The following is a 17114-nucleotide window of genomic DNA, read 5'->3' on the forward strand; positions in this document are numbered from 1 at the left end:
CTGTAATCCCAATACTTTGGGAGGCCGAGGCAGAAGAATCATCTGAGCCCAGGAGTTCGAGACCAGACTGGGTAAAAAAAGTGAGACACCTTCCTCCCACCTCCCATCTCTACAATTAAAAAAATATATATATACAGCTGGGCTAGGCGGGGAGCACTTGTACTTCCAGCTACTCAGAAGGCTGCTTAAGCCCACGAGTTCGAAGTTGCAGTGAGCTATGATTGCGCCACTTGGACTCCAGCCTGAGTGACAGAGTGAGGCCCTGTCTCAAATAAAATATAAAATAAAATATAAAATATAAAATAATAAAAATAAAATAAATACTTCCAATTCTCTTTAACTGAATCTCTAAAATTTACCTACCTATAAACTGTAAACTGTAAACTTAAATTATAGTTTACAAAATGATAGTATGTAGAGGTGGAGGTATTTCAGCTCATGGACTTAGTATCAATTCCCGCTCTGTAAGATGGGATACCTCTGATTTCTTAACTGAAAGCTGCTTTCTGATTTTCTCCTCTAAGGAATGTGAATACTTCCATTTGCTGTCACTTTCACTTTGATTGACCTAGCAAGGGAAGGAAGGTTGGTGACAGTATATCCTAAGTAACTTTTTAGGGGAAAAAAAAAAAAAAAAAAAAGAAAGACTAGCAGAGGATGGTTTCGATCCATCGACCTCTGGGTTATGGGCCCAGCACGCTTCCGCTGCGCCACTCTGCTACACGCGGAAGCTTACTCTGCCGGGAAATTCTTTGTGATGTTTACCTCAAAAGTTGGTGGGGATTTTGGTAAAAGTTGGTGGGGATTTTGGTTTTTTGGTACAGTTAAATAAATCTGATTTCCACCCCCCACCAAGGGCCACTAGTTCTATTTATGCTGCAAACATGAGGATGAGTTCAGCGTGTATTGGTATCAAACATTCTGAAAGCAAAAAAAAGAAAACCTCGATGTTTCTGTAAGAATAGCCTGTCGCTACCCTGCCTGCTTTATCATGTAGTCAGGACGTAAGACTAAGGCAAAAAACCGTATAGGGAAAATATCCAACTTCTGAACTATAATGCGTAGTTTTCAAGAAGCATAAAACGTCACCGCTGCATTGGCCGGGAATCGAACCCGGGCCTCCCGCGTGGCAGGCGAGAATTCTACCACTGAACCACCAATGCTTGCTGTACAGACAAACCTTGCCGTCTCTAGGAATGCTTTGCCATTTTTCAGGAATCCAACTGATACCATAGACCTTGTTTTCAAAAAGATATTTAGGTAGCTTTCCGTTCTTATTGAATAGAGCCTCATAACAGAGCCTTCTTGCCTTCTTCCCTTCTTTTCAGGAAGAAAAAAATCCCTTTCAATGCAACTTCAAAGCGTCTCTGGCAACACTGGAGGCTGGCCCGTGTGTGGGCTGCCCGGCTCCCGCACGGTCTCAGCGGCGCAGTTGGACTGCTCCGACTGGGCCTGCACCTTCACCACGCGGGTGCGGGCTCCTGAGCTGACTCTGTCCGCCGCTGCAGGGCCCTGGGTATCCACTTGCCGAGTGCTCTCAAGCTCCGGACTCTTAAGTTTCAGGAAGCGCTACGGAAGATGCCAAATTCCTTAGTTTGGGAGGCAGAAGACATTTTATGACCGCTCAAAGTCCAGGTAGGTTCTGGAGGGAACGGGAGAGGTAGAATAGGGTTACATGAGCACGAAGAATAAAGAAAATGAAGTGGAGGACCGCGGAGGAAGAGAACCAGAGCAGAGGATAAAGAAGGTAGGGCGGCCAAAAGAGGAGGGAGGAGGGGAGGAGCCAGAGGGAAGGGGAGTCAAACAGGAACCTAGTGTTGCTCTCCACTGGGCTCCCCAAAGAAAAGGGAGGCAGTGGGGGATTTAAGAGTTTTGTGGATTTACCTTATGCTTCAGTTGCCATGGTTATGGGGTGGCACTGGAAACTTCTTCCTGGCAAACTGAGCGCAAAGGTCTCATTGAAGAATAATTTCCACAACGGGTGCAGTGATGACTCTAATATAAATATAAAAATGAACCCGGGTAAAAAAAATTTGTGTAACTCAATGAGGTAATTGGTGAGGTGTTGATACCTGTTCAAAGGAGAATCCAAAGAGTGCTCGCAGCACATATAGGAGAATCCAAAGAACAGATGCTATTTATAGATCAGGAATATTAAAATAGGTGTGTAAATGAGGCCAAAACTGTTTTGGTGAGATGTTCCCCAAACGTGTTTAAAGAAGATGGCCATCCATTTTGTCCCTACCACAGTATATAATTAATTTGCATGTCCATAGATACGAAGAATTTTGTATTGCCATCATTATCTACAATTTGCAGAGTTGTAAAATAGCTCCCGTACAATCGGAATCAGATGACACAGAAAGATGTGTTATAGTTTTCCTCTGAAGCACAAATTTTTCCAGCAATCTTTTCCTTTTTAAGGTAGATTGCTGCTCAACCTTACCTGAGCATAAATGTAAGGGCCAAACTCAGAAGTTAAACTTGCTTTTGAAAGCTTATCAATGCCAAAAGCACTGGTCTGATATTCCTGATCATATTCTGGGGAAAGTCTTGGGTGGGGATTCTTTTCCTTTCCTTTCTTTTCTTTCTTTTTTTTTTTCTTGAGACGGAGTCTCGCCCTGTTGCCCAGGCAGGAGTGCAGTGGTGCGATCTGGGCTCACTGCAAGCTCCGCCTCCTGGGTTCATGCCATTCTCCTGCCTCAGCCTCCCAGTGGCTGGGATTACAGGCGCTCGCCACCATGCCCGGCTAATTTTTTGTATTTTTAGTAGAGACGGGGTTTCACCGTGTTAGCCAGGATGGTCTCGATCTCCTGACCTCGTGATCCGCCCGCCTCGGCCTCCCAAAGTGCTGGGATTACAGGCGTGAGCCACCGCGGCCGGCCTCTTTCTTTCTTTTTTTGTTTTGTTTATTTTGGTATCTTTCTGTCGCCTAGGCTGCAGTACAGGGCTGGGGATTCTTAAGACCTCGGTTCACAGAATGTGAATGTTTGTGTCTCTCCAAAATTCATATGTTGAAGCCCCAGTTCCCCATGTGACATATTTGAAGGTAGCTGGGAGGTAATTAGGTCATGAGGGTTAAGTCCTCATGAATGGAATTAGTGCCCTTATAAGAAGATACAGGAAAGACGTTACCTCTTTCTGCCATGTGAGGACACATCATGGAGGTAACTGTCTGCAAACCAGGAAAAATACCCCCTTCAGAACCAGGCTATGCTGGCAGCTTGATCTTTCCAGCCTTAGAACTGTGAGAAATACATGTCTGTTTAAGCTACCCAGTCTATGGTGGCAGTTTTTGTTGTTGTTGTTTGTTGTTTGTTTGTTTTGAGATGGAGTCTCGCTCTGTCACCCAGGCTGGAGTGCAGTGGCGTGATCTCGGCCCACTGCAACCTCTGCCTCCCGGGTTCAAGCGATTCTCCTGCCTCAGCCTTCTGAATAGCTGGGATTACAGGCGCCCGCCACCACGCCCGGCTAATTTTTGTATTTTTGGTAGAGATGGGGTTTCACCATATTGGTCAGGCTGGTCTCGAACTCCCGACCTCGTTATCCACCCACCTTGGCCTCCCAAAGTGCTGGGATTACAGGCGTGAGCCACTGCGCCCGGCCTATGTTGTTTTTTATAGCAGCCCAAGCTAAGACAGTGATGAAAGATCTGGACTCACTCTCTAGAAGCCTGTGCATGCACACACATATCTGCATTCGATTTCAGATATGGAACCTAGTTTAAATGAGGTAGATTAGATACGGTGATCATAGCTTCTCTTAAAGGAGGACAAACTTGCTAAATAAATGGAGAGGACAAATTGCCTGACAGTGCACAAACCAGCCGCATCCTGGACTTATGGTTGGTGTCATGCGCGTTGGTGTGAAGAGACCACCAAACACGCTTTGTGTGCACAATAAAGCTTTTTAATCACCTGGGTGCAGGTGGGCTGAGTCCGAAAAGAGAGTCAGCGAAGGGAGATAAGGGTGGGGCCATTTTGTAGGATTTGGGTAGGTAAAGGAAAATTACAGTCAAAAGGGGAGTTGTTCTCTGGTGGGCAGGAGTGGGGGGTCACAAGGTGCTCAGTGGCGGAGCTTTTTGAGCCAGGATGAGCCAGGATGAGCCAGGAAAAGGACTTTCACAAGGTAATGTCATCACTTAAGGCAAGGACCGGCCATTTTTCACTTCTTTTGTGGTGGAATGTCATCAGTCAAGGCGGGGCAGGGCATTTTCATCTCTTTTGTGATTCTTCAGTTACTTCAGGCCATCTGGGCCTATACGTGCAAGTCACAGGGGATGCGATGGCTTGGCTTGGGCTCAGAGGCCTGACAGTTGGAACATTCTGCAGCGAAGAATTAGAAGAGCAAAAAGGGGGAAAAAAATCCTCCAATAGGCGCAAGCACAGAAACCCGTGATTGGTGTCCTTAAATTGACCTATACTCATTATAGCAGTAAAAAACACACCCCAGGGGGATATTTAACATGCTAATGAGACATGCGATGTATGTGCTACCATGCAAAACCACAGTGCACCAAGAGACCACCCAGAACATGTTTTATAGCAATGTCCTCCCACCTGCTCATGAATAATCATGTAAGACTCCCGTGAGGCGAGTTTGTCCAGTATCAGCCAGTACTGTCTCTTGAGCAGCCCTCTCTGATCAGCTTTATCAGAGTGTACTTTCGTTTTGCAATAAACTCTTGCTTATTTAGGACTCACTTTCAAATTATTTTGTGCCGTGAAGTCAAGAACCTGAACTGGCCCACTAGCAACATTAGAAACCGTACTCCAGTAGTTCTAGGGCCTCTGCTCTCCCTCTTTTAACCAGGAAGGTGGTTTTCGGCCGGGCGCGGTGGCTCACGCCTGTAATCCCCGCACTTTGGGAGGCCTAGGCGGGCAGATCACCAGAGGTCAGGAGTTCGAAACCAACCTGACCAACATGGAGAAACTCCGTCTCTACTAAAAATACAAAATTAGCCGGGCATAGTGGCGTATGCCTGTAATCCCAGCTGCTCGGGAAGCTGAGGCAGAGGAATTGCTGGAACCTGGGAGGCAGAGATTGCAGTGAGCCGAGAGCACGCCATTGCACTCCAGCTTGGGCAACAAGAGCAAAACTCCGTCTCAAAAAAAAAAAAAAAAAAAGTAGTTTTCATCAGTACCATCCCTCTCATGCTGCTCATTCATTCATTCTCACACCTACTCTTCAGCCTCGCCTTTGTGAAGGCCCCCTCCTTGGGGAAGCAGCTTAGATGGGAAGGGGACGGGGAGCAGATAATGTGTAAGTAGGTACACACCAAGCTGTATTCCTGAAAATCACCCACGAGGCCCTACTTCCCTGCCTCCTGCCACACATGCCTCCTCTCCTCCCACGCCAGGCCTTGTTCACTGTGCTTCAACCAATGAAGAGCCAGGTAATTCTTTAGAGCCTTCCAACCACAGTGTATTAGCCTGTTCTCATGATGCTATAAAGAACTGCCCAAGGCTGGGTACTTTATAAAGGAAAGAGGTTTAACTGAGGACTGGGGAGGCCTCGGGAAACTCTCAATCGTGGCGGAAAGGGAAGCAAACACGTCTCTCTTCAAATGGTGACAGAAGAGAGAAACGAGAGCCCAGCAAAGAGGGAAGCCCCTTATAAAACCCATCAGATCTCATGAGAACTTACTATCACAAAAATAGCATGGGGGAAACTGCCCCCATGATCCAATTACCTCCCTCTGGGTCCCTCCCATGACACGTCGGAATTATGGGAACTACAATTTAAGATGAGATCTGGGTGGGGACACAGCCAAACCATATCACACAGACTCAGTACAGGCTTTGCAGTTTGTCTTCCCTATGCCCATAAACGTCTTCCCCAAGAAATTCCTGCAGGTCTTTCACCTTCTTCAATTTTACTCCTCCTTTAAGTGTCCATTTGTCATCACTGAGGGCTTGCCTGATCACTATTTGACGCAGCAACATCTGCCTTCAAACAGAGAAATGTACACACCCTACCCCTCTTTCTTGCTTTGCCTTTTTCTTCATAGCAGTTAGTTCCTTCTGACCTAGCATAAATTTCACTTTATTTCCTGTCCACCAGATTAGATGTCCCCCAAAGAAATGGATTTTTGTCAGTTTTGTTTACTGCTGTGTCTGCAATTTCTGAAAATATGCAGGCACCTAGTAGATGCGCAGTAAGTACTTATCAGTAAAGTAATATCTTTTCCTCACCCATCTCAAGGTTCATGGCTGAGGCCCCTATAACAAAAGACAAATTAACAACAGAAACTTATTTATTCTAGGTTTTATGTGACACAGAAGCCTTCAGAGACAAATTTCAAAGATACCTGTGTATTTCTATGCTAAGTTTGATGAAGAAGTGGATAGCTGGGGAGAAATATCATTGTAGGACAGAAGGGGTATGATCTAATGGTAATAAACTGGGGGGATCTTAGCAGACCTGTTTAGATTCTTCTGTATTCCTATGTCTTCAGAGATAAGGACATTTCTTTTTTTCTTTTTTCTTTTTTTTTTTTTGAGATAGAGTCTTGTTCTGTTGCCCAGGCTGGAGTGCAGTGGCACCATCTCGGCTCACTGCAAGCTTTGCCTCCCAGGTTCACGGCATTCTCCTGCCTCAGCCTCCCGACCAGCTGGGATTACAGGCACCCACCACCACACCCAGCTAATTTTTTGTATTTTTAGTAGAGACGGGGTTTCACCGTGTTAGCCAGGATGGTCTTGATCTCCTGATCTCGTGATCCGCCTGCCTCGGCCTCCCAAAGTGCTCGGATTACAGGCGTGAGCCACAGCGCCTGGCCAAGATAAGGCGCAGTGGCCAAGATAAGGCTTTCCTCCAGGTTTAGGGAGGGTACCTTTGGAATGAAAGTGAGAGTTAATACTTCACTAGTTCACTTTATGACCTACTTTAAATGAAGGTTAAAGAGTGACCTTCCTGCTTCTGATGTTTTCTCAAATGCCAAGGTGCCATATTTTGGGGTAGCATGTCTTGAATCCCATCAAATGAATGAGTAAATTTGTACCCCTTAGCATGGTGTTGTTCACCTCGTAGACACTTGAAGGATGCAATGTTGGTTGGTTACTCAGCATTCAATTTGACAACAGCCCAATTTTCAAATAGTTTAAACCAGTGGTTCTCAAACTTTGGCATGCATCAGAATCACCTAGAGGGCTTATTACACAAAGATATTTGGGCCGCAAACTCTAGGGTTTCTAAAGCAGTGTGTCAGAATAGAATGCAAGAATTTGCATTTGTAACAAGTTCTCAGGTGATGCCATCAAGGCATTCCATACCTTGCTGGCTGTGATACTAGCTGCGTCAAATCGGTATAGGTCTATAGCAATCTCACCTCCTGCCTCCTCAGAAGAAACAATTAGACTGAGGGTCATAAGGCGGAGGGAGAGATAGAGGTAAGGTTTCGAGCAGGAGTGAAAATTTTATTATTATTATTGTTATTATTATTTTGAACTAGAGTCTCACTCTATTGCCCAGGCTGGAGTGCAGTGGGCACAATCTTGGCTCACTGCAGTCTCTGCCTCCTGGGTTCAAGCAATTCTCCTGCCTCAGCCTACCAAGTAGCTGGGACTACAGGCACACACCACCACGCCCAGCTGATTTTTATATTTTTAGTAGAGATGGGGTTTCGCCATATTGGTTGAGCTGGTCTCGAACTCCTGACCTCAGGTGGTCCACCTGCCTTGTCCTTCCAAAGTGCTTGCATTACAGGCATGAGCCACTGCGCCCTGGGAGAGAAAGTTTATTAAAACGTTTTAGAGAGGAATTAAAGGAAGTAAAGTACACTTGGAAGACGGCCAAGTGGGTGACTTGAGAGACTCAAGTGCGCTGTTTGATGTTTGACTTGGGACTTTATATGTTAGCATGCTTCCATTGGCATGTTTCCGGGGAGTTGCATTCCTTTTCCCCTGATTCTTCCCTTGGGGTGGACTGTGCTCATGCACAGTGGCCCTGCCAGCACTTGGAGGGGCTGCATGCACAATGTGTTACTGAAGTTGTACACATGCTTACTTGAGGCTTTCTTCTTCTTCTTCTTCTTCTCCTTTTTTTTTTTTTTTTTTTGAGATGGAGTTTCGCTCTTGTCACCCAGGCTGCAGTGCAGTTACATGATCTTGACTCACTGCAACCTCCACCTCCCTGGTTCAAGCAATTCTTCTGCCTCAGCCTCCCAAGTAGCTGGGACTACAGGCATGTGCCACCATGCTTGGCTAATTTTTGTATTATTAGTACAGACGGGGTTTCACCATACTGGCCAGGCTGGTCTCGAACTCCTGACCTTGTGATCTGCCCTCCTCGGCCTCCCAAAGTGCTGGGATTACAGGCATGAGTGACTCTCATTTTTATCAACTTTTGTCTCTTGTTTTTAGAATTTTCTTCATGCTTAACAATCCTGATATTCTCATTTTTTTGCTCAAGTTTTCCTGTGAAAAACCAAGTTAACCTTATAGTGTTTCTCTAGTGAAAAGGACATTTCTCTGTTAGATTGGCTGGACAACCTTGACTAGATAATTGTCATGTTTCAATTTCTGCCCGTGTACAATGGAAATAAGAACATCTGTTCAAAGAGATAAGAAATGTGATTTCTTTGAAAAGAATAAGTTGTTTCTTAAATAGAAGATGTAATTCAATTACACTTTTAACACATATGAAAAGAGTGGTTTAGTGGCAAACAACTGGAATTTGGAGGTACTGGCCAGAATTCAAATTTTGGAACTCCCTGTTACAAAGTATGTGTCAATCTGAGCCACAGTTTTTACCTGCTACTGAGGGACAATAATATTTGAAACATTATTGTAGCAGATACTCAGTGAGAACTTACTATGTTCCCAGAATTATGCTGAACCATTAAATTTCTGAACTCTTACAGTATTCCCTGTAATCTAGTAATAGTTACTATACCTATTCTGCAAATACAAACGCTGTTGCATTCTTGAGCTTACCAGAAAGTATTGTGAACCCCCAAAATTTGAGACAGGTCTCAGTTAATTTAGACAGTTTATTTTGCCAAGATTGAGGACACACACCCATGACACAGCCTCAGGAAGTCCTGACGACATGTACCGAAGGTGGTTGGGGCACAACTTGGTTTTATACATTTTAGGGAGACATGAGACATCAATCAATATATGTAAGAAGAACAGTGGTTCCGTCCAGGTAGGCAGGGACAACTCAAAGCAGGGAAGGGCTTGCAGGTCACAGGTAGGTGAGAGATAAACTGTTGCATTCTTTTGAGTTTCTGATAAGCCTTGCCAAAGAAGGCAATCAGAATATGCATCTGTCTCAGCGAGCAGAGGGATGACTTTAAATAAAATGGGGGGGGGAAGGTTTGCCCTGAGTAGTTCCCAGCTTGACTTTTCCCTTTAGTTTAGTAATTTTGATTTTTCTTTCACAGTATCAACAAAGTTTTCAGGATACAACTCAGACTTATAGTCCTTCCATAAATGGTCCTAAAATCATCTGTTGACTGAAACATGGAGGATTCCAGTTAGCCAGCTAGGCTATCAGGAGTAACAGTGAACTTCACACATTGCAATTCACAACTGCAATAGCAACTATGTTGTGACTGTCACCTGGCCAACATGATTGTAAAAGTCATAGATTAGAGATGAACAGCAATTTTTAAGAGAAGTTAAATGTGAGAAAATATACATCTTAGAATTTATGAAATTTGGAATATAAACTGTGGGGCATAGAAGCAAACATCTATAACTGAACTAAAATTCTCTCAGGCTTGCAACAAAACGTGTTGTCAGGGAACATACGTTGCTATGATTTGAATCCTTTTAACTATACTGATAGATGTTTTATATTCTAGAACATGGTCTATCATGGGAAATGTGTGTGCGCTTGAGAAGAACGCATATTCTGCTGATGCTATGTAGAGCCTTCTATAAATGTCAAATAGATCACTTAGGTTGATAATGTTCAAGTCTTCTATATGCCTACTGATTTTCTGTCTATTTGTTCTATCTATTATTGATGAAGGGGTGCTGAAATCACCTATAATCATGGCATACCTACCTCTTTCATCTCTACCAGATTTCTCTGTATGTATTTTGAAGTTTAGTTATCATGTGTATAAATGTTTAAGATTCACATGTCCTTTTGATGGATTGGTTTATTATTATTAAATGATTATATTCTTGGCAATATTCTTTACTCTGAAATCTACCTTTTCTTATAATAACATAGCCAATTCTTTTGATTAATGTTACTATGGCTGCCTTTTCCAATCTTTTACTATTTACTTGTGTGTGTCATTATAGATACATATATATACACATACACAAACACACACACACATATATTTTTATCTTATTTTATTTTATATATTTTTTGGAACAGTCTCCCTCTGTCACCCAGGCTGGAGTGCAGTGGCACATTTCATGGCTCACTGCAACCTCCGCCTCCCGGGTTCAAGCGATTCTAGTGCCTTAGCCTCCCAAGTAGCTGGGATTACAGATGTGCTGCTACTGTGTCCTGCTAATTTTCATATTTTTAGTAGAGACGGAGTTTCCCCATGTTGGCCAGGCTGGCCTCAAACTCCTGACCTCAAGTGATCACCTTGGGGTCCCAAAGTGCTGGGATTACAGGTGTGAGACACCATGCCCGGCTAGTGTCCTTATATTTAAAGTACCTTTTGTATAGACCGCATATAGTGAGCCTTGCTTTTTTATCAGTCTGATGATCTGTGTCTTTTTATTGGAGCATATGTGGGACACATTTTGGTACTGGAAATGGTGTTTAAAAAAAAAACCTGTGACATATTTATGGGACTATTATTGTTATTCTTAATGTAAATAACTTAGAAAAGTAAAATATGATAAATATGACAATGTATTTTGTGTCTATATTTAAATTATACACAGAGAGACAGACTGTATTATCTTCCTAATAATTCCACTATCCATATGGTGCTAATACTCATGCACCTTTTAAAAACTATATTGATTTCTTATATCTGCACAAAAGATTTTATTTTTTCACCAATTTTTGCCCTGTGGTCAATTCAGTGTATGTACTGAAAAATGATATAATCTATGTGTTTGTTGTTTTAAACAGGAAAATGTATGCAGTTTACAAATTCTCATAAGATAGTAATGATACTATGAGTAGGAATACAGTTGGATTCTTGCTCATTTCCTTAAGAATCTAAAATTTAAAAATCTGACCCTTCAAAAGTAAATTTTATGCTCTTTTCTTTGGAAGATGATGGACTATATAGCCCTAAATGATACAGATGATGCAGTACCATGAATGATGGCCCTTCCCAAAAGATATGTCTAGGTGATAATCACTGGAATCTGCAAATGTTACCTTATATGGAGAAAGATGTGATTAAGAATCTTGGGAGGAGACATTTATTCTAGATTATCTGAGTGAATTCTAAATGCCATCATGAATTCCTGTAAGAGACAGGCAAAGAGGGATTTGACTGAGGCTCACACAGAAAAGAAAGAGATATGAAAATGAAGCCAGAGCTGAGAGTGATGTAGCCACAAGACAAGGATGAGCAGGGCATGCCAATAGTCACTAAAAAACAAAAAAAGTGGAAACAAGTTCACCACCACCACCACACCTCCTCTGCCCACCACCCTCCAGAGAGAACATGGCCTTGCTAGTACCTTGATTTCGGACTTCTGGCTTCCAGAACTGTGAGATAATAACTTTCTATGGTTTTAAGCCATCAAGTACATGACAATTGGTTATGATAGCCCTGGGAAACTGATACAGTTGATTATTTCACTGTATCCTTTGTTTAAATATTCCATTAAACCCCATCTTTTATCTTCAGGAAGTTTTTAAAAAATCTAACCAAATTTCTCCTATATTGTAATTGGCAGAGCCATACACTTTTTGGATTGAAAGGGATCTTATAAGTCACATAGTCCAACTTCCCTTGGACTACTTCTCATATTTGAAAATCGTATCTCCACAGATATTTACCCATTCAAGCCATTTCATGTTTTCTAGCATTGACTTCTATATGCTAAATCAGAATAGCTTCCATCCAGTTCTTTCCTTGGAATCAACTCAATTTCTTTTACATGACATTATTCCAAAGGTTTAGTTATAGCTATCATTTTCTCTGCCTGTTTTTGTTTCTTTGGTCATTAACAGAAATTGTTATCACAAATGTTATTTCACAAAAGAAAATCCCTAAAACAGAATTTAAAGAGGAAACGCATTTTCCTCTTTAATCTCTATTTTATATAGAATTCTGTTTTCCCAAATTGCCAGAAATGGTCAGCTATTTCATCATGGTATAACATCTATTTGTGTGTGTGTGTGTGTGTGTGTGTGTCCGTATATCATGCTCAGATCTACTTTTTAATTTTTATGCATTAGTAGGATTTCTAACCTTTATGAGACAAACTAAGCTATGCACATGATTTCTCTTTAAATACCTGAAGAAAGCTCTGCTTCATACTTTGACAAAGCATTTTCTACTCAACATTGAAAAAATAAATGCCTTCAATAATTCTTCAAGAGGCATGATGTTCTGATTTTTCAATTCTCTAGTCATTATTTTGTGTAGGCATTTTAGTTTTATAATGTATCTCTTAAGATAAAAATCCTCAAACTAAAGCCAATAATCTACATGTTTTATTATCCATATGTCTTAGCTGGGCTTCTATGGGATTCACTGCCAGTCATATTTCTACTAATACTATTCTGTAGTATACAAATGAAGTAAATGTGTCCATCTTGATTTATGTTAAATTTCATCCTTTTATTTATTGCTTTTATTTTTTAATTTTACTTCTGATTTCTCTAGAATTATTAATTTCCCAAAGTTTAATGTCATTTTTAACTTATGAAGTCTGTTCTCTTTAAATTCATGCAAGTTATTTATAAGTGCATATTCTAGTAGGACAAAACACTTAAGTCTTATAATGATATTTTCAGGGTGATAGTGTTTTATTAATCATCTTTTGAGTGAGATTTTACAAAAAGATAGGGACAAATGGAACCGCTTTGACATTTTGGTCATTATTGCTCCATGTTGTACAGAAGTAGATAAGAATTGTTTGCAAATTCTATTCAGAAATCAAGATTTATGGAAGTCCTAGCCAGAGCAATCAGGTGAGAGAAAGAAGTAAAACACATCCAAATAGAAAAAGAAGTGCAACTATCTCTGTTCACTGAGAATATGATTCTATCCCTAGAAAACCCTGAAGACTTTGCCAAAAGGCTCCTGGAACTGATAAACTACTTCAGTAAAGTTTCAGGATACAAAATTAACATTCAAAAATTAGTAGCATTTCTATACACAAATAATGTTCAATCTGAAGCCAAATCAAGAGGGCAATCCCATGTACAATAGCTACACACACACAAAATTCCTAGGAAGACATCTAATGAAGGAGGTAAACGATCTCTATTAGGCCGGGCGCAGTGGCTCACGCCTGTAATTCCAGCACTTTGGCAGGCCGAGGGGGGTGGGTCACGAGGTCAGGAGATTGAGACCATTCTAATTAACACGGTGAAACCCTGCCTCTACTAAAAATACAAAAAAATTAGCTGGGCATGGTGGCAGGCGCCTGTAGTTGCAGCTACTCGGGAGGCTGAGGCAGGAGAATGGCATGAACCTGGGAGGCCGAGCTTGCAGTGAGCCAGGATCGCACCGCTGCACTCCAGCCTGGGCGACAGAGTGAGACTGCGTCTCAAACAAACAAACAAACAAACAAACAAAAAGATCTCTATTAGGATAACTACAAAACACTGCTGAAGAAATAATAGATGACACAAACAAATGGAAAAACATTCAATGCTCATGGATTGGAAGAATCAATATTGTTAAAATGGCCATATCAGCCAAAGTAATCTATAGATTCAATGCTATTCCTATCAAACTATGAACGTCATTTTTCACAGAAGTAGAAAAGCTATTCTAAAATGCATATGGAACCAAAAAAGAGTCCCACTGGCCGAAGCAATCCTAAGAAAAAAAGAACAAAGCCAGAGTCATCACATTACCCGACTTCAAACTATCCTATAAGGGCTACAGTAACCAAAACAACATGACACTGGTACAAAAAGAGACACATAGACCAATGGAACAGAATAGAGAACTCAGAAACAAAGTCACAAACATATAGCCATCTGATCATTGACAAAACTAAGCAATGGAGAAAGGACTTCCTATTTAATAAATCGTGCTGGAATAGCTGGCTAGCCATATGCAGAAGAATGAAACTGGGCCCTTATCTGTCACCATACACAAAGATTAACTAAAGATAGATTCAAGTTTTAAATGTAAGACTCAAACTACAAGAATCGAAGAAGAAAACCTGGGAAACACCATTCTGGACATGGGGCTTGGGAAATAATTTATGACGAAGTCCTCAAAAGCAATTGCAACAAATACAAAAATTAACAACTGGGACCTAATTAAACTAAAGAGCTTCTGCATAGAAAAGAAACTGTCAACAGAGTAAACAGACAACCTACAGAATTGGAGAAAATATTTGCAAACTACACATCCAACAAAGGCATAATGTCCAGAATCTCTAAGGAACTTAAACAATTGAACAAGCAAAAAGCAAATAACACCCATTAAAAATGGACAAAAGAAATAAACAGACACTTCTTGAAAGAAGACATACAAGCAGCCAATGAACATATGACAAAATGTTAATCATCACTAATCACCAGAGAAATGCAAATCAAAACCACAGTGAGATATTATCTCATACCAGTTGGAATGGCTATTATTAAAAAGTCAAGAAACAACAGATGCTGGCAAGGCTATGGAGAAAAGTGAATACTTATACACTGTTGGTGGGAAAGTAAATTAATTCACCCATTGTGGAAAGCAGTTCGGGGATTTCTTAAACTTAAAACTACGATTCCACTCAGCAATTCCATTACTGGGTATATATCCAAAAGAAAACAAATCCTACCAAAAAAACACATGAACTCATATGTTCATCACAGTACTATTCACAATTGCAGAGACATGGAATGAGCCTAGGAACCCACCAACAGTGAATTAGATAAAGAAAATGTGGTACGTATATACCACGGAATACCATGAGTCATAAAAAAGAAAAAAATCATGTCATTTGCAGCAACATGCAGCTACAGGCCATTAACCTAAGTGAATTAACACAGGAATAGAAAACCAAATACTATATGTTCTCACTTATAAGTGGGAGCTAACCATTGGGTACTCATGGACATAAAGATAGCAACAGTAGACACTAGGGACTACTAGAGTGGGTAGGTGGGGAGGGGGACAAGGGTTGAAAATCTAACTATTGATACTGTGCTGAGTACCTGGGTGACAAGATCAATCATACCCAAAACCTCAGTATCACAAAATATGCCCAGGTAACAAACCTGCAAATGTACCCCCTGAATCTAAACTAAAAGTTGAATTAGAAAAAAAAAAAGAAATCAAGAATTATAGGCTGGGTGCAGTGGCTCACACCTGTAATCCCAGCACTTTGGGAGGCCAAGGCAATTGAATCACCTGAGGTCAGGAGTTTGAGACCAGCCTGGCCAACATGATGAAACCCTGTTTCTACAAAAAATACAAAAATTAGCCAGGCGTGGTGGCACTTGCCTGTAATTCCAGCTACTCTCCATAGGCTGAGGCAGGAGAATTGCTTGAACCCAGGAGGCGGAGGTTGCAGTGAACTAAAATTGTGCTACCATACTCCAGCCTGGGTGACAGAGTAAGACTCCGTCTGGAAAAAAAAAAAAAAAAATTATTATACGTATCTCTATAACATAGTTTAGTAATTGTTATTCTAAATGAAGCCAGAATATATATGTATATAGTCACAAGGTAACTGATGGCAAAATATATATAAAATTTTGTCATATGGCTTTAGAACTTACCAATATGCAATTTATTAGATCAATTAATGGCTCATTTAAAAAAATATAAAATACTTCAATCTCCATCACTCTGGTTTCTCTACTATTTTCTCATAATTCTTTAAAGGACCCTGACATTGCCTTTGAGCTGACATCAAAATTTGTCTCTGGAAATCTGGTATATCATTTAGTTGGACTTTAAGATATGAATACATTTTTATTAAGGAATGTCCCCTCGTATTTCAATATACTCTATTAGTGTTTTCTCCTATTTTCCTTTAAATTATAACTCATTTCTAAAAATAAAGGATAGAAACTCAGCAAGCAGCATACCTTTATTTATTTTAACTGTTAGCACAGCTGTTCCTAAAGTGTGGTCTCCTAACAGGCAACATAAGTATTACCTGGAAATTTGTAGAAATGCAAATTATCAGGCCTCACCCCAGACTTACTGCATTAGAAGGTCTAGGGGTAGGTGACCCCCACCAATCTGAACTTTAAAAGCCCTACAGATGATTCTGATGCAAGTTAAAGTTTTAAGATCCACCATGTTGGGTTAGAATTATGCTGAAATTTATGTTGTTACTGTAAGGTTTTGAAGTAAAACATTCTAATTGTATTTCTTTGTTACTGCATTTTATACTTTTATGACATATTTGATAAAAGAAAAAATTGGAAAAAGAATAATAATGAAGCAGTTAATATAATAGTGTAACTCACAAAATCAACCAAATAACCAACTTATAGTGTTTATTGTCTCTAGCATTTTTACGGGCTCTGAAGTCCATATGGAAGAAGTTGAAATTACGATCTATGCTACCTCAAGGGAACTAACATGAAATTAATAAGCATTTCTTTTTGTACAAGAAATGTGCATTAAACAAGCTGTGGACATGATTATATAATGTGCTTTTTAATGACTTAACCTATAAGTGCTTGCTTTCATTTCCTTTTTTTTTTTTTTTTTTTTTTTTTTATTTTGAGATGGAATCTCACTCTGTTGCCTAGGCTAGAGTGCAGTGGTGTGATCTCTACTGCAACCTCCACCTCCTAGGTTGAAGCGAGTCTCCTGCCTCAGCCTCCCTAGTAGCTGGGACTACAGGCCCACACCGCCACGCCCAGCTAATTTTTGTATTTTAGTAGAGACAGGGTTTCACCATTGTTGCCCAGGCTGGTCTTGAACTCCTGACCTCAGGCAATCCACCCGCCTCAGCCTCCCAAAATGCTAGGATTACAGGCGTGAGCCACCATGCCTGGCCCCTTTAAGTGCTTTCGAGGTTTAAAGGAGA

General features: G+C 40.9%; 1 protein-coding gene and 2 non-coding genes across 3 annotated transcripts in view; 1 reads left to right on the forward strand and 2 right to left on the reverse strand.

Moving 5' to 3' along the window:
* The first annotated feature begins 641 nt into the window (after positions 1–641).
* LOC101022063 (olfactory receptor 2B6) overlaps positions 642–17114 on the forward strand; it is a 69113-nt gene continuing 52640 nt past the window's right edge. Inside the window, exon 1 of the mRNA XM_017957683.3 lies at positions 642–1635. The gene's annotated coding sequence lies outside the window, so the exon portion shown is untranslated. The remainder of the gene's footprint in view (positions 1636–17114) is intronic.
* On the reverse strand, positions 649–720 carry TRNAM-CAU. Its single transcript has one exon. It is a non-coding gene; the product is annotated as a tRNA-Met (tRNA).
* Positions 1093–1163, reverse strand: TRNAG-GCC. Its single transcript has one exon. It is a non-coding gene; the product is annotated as a tRNA-Gly (tRNA).

The sequence above is a fragment of the Papio anubis genome, chromosome 6 (assembly GCF_008728515.1).
Source record: "Papio anubis isolate 15944 chromosome 6, Panubis1.0, whole genome shotgun sequence".
NCBI lineage: Eukaryota > Metazoa > Chordata > Mammalia > Primates > Cercopithecidae > Papio > Papio anubis.